The sequence below is a fragment of the Rutidosis leptorrhynchoides genome, chromosome 9 (assembly GCF_046630445.1).
Source record: "Rutidosis leptorrhynchoides isolate AG116_Rl617_1_P2 chromosome 9, CSIRO_AGI_Rlap_v1, whole genome shotgun sequence".
Classification (NCBI taxonomy): Eukaryota; Viridiplantae; Streptophyta; class Magnoliopsida; order Asterales; family Asteraceae; genus Rutidosis; species Rutidosis leptorrhynchoides.
In genome coordinates this window covers 353169099-353171040 of record NC_092341.1, presented here as the reverse complement: position 1 = coordinate 353171040, position 1942 = coordinate 353169099, and the positions used below count along the sequence as shown (strand labels likewise).

General features: G+C 34.6%; 1 long non-coding RNA gene across 1 annotated transcript; it reads left to right on the top strand.

Annotated features, from left to right (window-relative positions):
- Nucleotides 1-236: 236 nt before the first annotated feature.
- Nucleotides 237-1351, top strand: LOC139865830 (uncharacterized). Its single transcript, XR_011765117.1, has 3 exons — nucleotides 237-407; nucleotides 793-906; nucleotides 1145-1351. It is a non-coding gene; the product is annotated as an uncharacterized lncRNA (long non-coding RNA).
- Nucleotides 1352-1942: the final 591 nt, after the last annotated feature.

The following is a 1942-nucleotide window of genomic DNA, read 5'->3' as shown; positions in this document are numbered from 1 at the left end:
CGTTTCGGGTTGTTACACCGGAAGATACTATTTAATTATTATTATTTTTGGCTTGAAAATATTTGGCTCCAAAATGTGGCAATTTTGGAGCCTTTTTCTTTCCGGACGATAAATCGTCTGGGAAAACCTTTCCGGACGATAAGCTTCATCAGTCCAAAAATAAATAAAAAAACTCACATAACCGCGCCTAAAATTTCGTTTCCCTCCATTTGATTCCCAGACGATTTATCGTCCGGAACGGGTCGTCCGGGAAAAGTTTCGGCAGAAAAGCTGAAACTTGGCTACCTTTTTCTCACTTTCACCTACCAAAAAAACTCGCACAACTCCGGTGTTATCGAGCGATTTCCGGCGATTTCCCGCTTCTTCCACACCAAATCCAACAATCTTTCATCCCAATCACTACCAAGGTATGTTCTTCACTTTTTTCTTTTTTAATTTTGATTCTTTTTCATGTTTAGTTTGTTAAAACCTCAAATCCGAAAATTGGGGTTAACATTTGATAATTGTTGTGATTATATATGTTTTAGCTTATGATTTTCATGTTTAGTTTGTTACTATGCTTATGTTTGATGATTCCTTGAATATTTAAATCCGAATTTAGTTAGTAAAGTGGTGGGTTTTGTGATGAAATTGTCAAGAACATGAAATTGTTGTATGATTCCTTGAATATTTAAATCCGAATTTATGTTTATGTTTATGTTTATGTTTATGATTATGCTTATTTTTGTATGCTTATAAGAAAATGGATTATTTGATTTTATACATTTAAGTTATTTATTTGTGTGTTTGTAGAACGAACGTCAAGCCAAGAATGCGAAAATCGGTCCTATAAAAAATTACAAGATCTTGCACATACCCAAGGATCGTACCAAGTGGAATGATTCGTTCATACCGAAAATTAATTACGTAAGTGATACATTTTTATAGATTATGGTGTACTTCTTATAAATAATAGTATAAGTCAATTGGTGTACTCTCGATATATATATATATATATATATATATATATATATATATATATATATATATATATATATATATATATATATATATAATGGTCTTGTAAGTGATACATTTTTATACGTATGTATGTATATATAAATAATGATATGTTAGTAATATTTATATTTTTTTAACTTTGTAGAAACGAATGAAGACGTTGTTAAAACAATTTCCCGGCACCGACGAGGAAGTTATCATGGAACAAGTTTTGGGCGAACGACCGGGACACCAACGCGGATTGGGCCCGAAGATGCCAAAGTCGGTAACTAATTCTGAATCTTCATCGTCTACCGGTCGGAGTCGTCAACCCGAAATACCACCACAACCATACTACACGGCGGCCGACATTGAACGAATAATTGCTTTTAATAATATGCAAATCCCGGACGATTTTCGACCAAGATTTGGCTATCCTCCCGGTACTTCCACTACCGGTACTTCCAATACCGGTACTTCCACTTCCGGTAACCCGAGCTCGAACGATGACTTTGATAACGATTTGTATAATGATGGATTTGACGGTTTGTAATTTGTTTGGTGTGCGTCAAGACAATTATGAAATGGTTGGTACGTTTTGTAAACGATATTTTATTTTGTAGTTTTTCGGATATTGTAATGCATGTTTGGATAAGTGTATGTTTCAAGACTTTTGTTTAGTGTTATTATGGTATTTTGTGAATTCGTAATCGTTATTATATAGCAGGTTTTTAATTTGTAAATGTGCTGGAAACTGCAGAATTTGTGCTGTTTTATTAGTCTGGAAATGCAGAAACCAAATCTGCTAAAACTGCAGATACTGGCTTTCCCAGACGATAAGTCGTCTGGGATTAGTCGTCCGGGAAAAGCATTATGCGTCATTATTTTAATATTAAAAGGGAGAAACGACTTCTCGTCCGGGAAAAGTCGTCCGGGAAAACCGTCCACGAATGCAGTGTTGAAA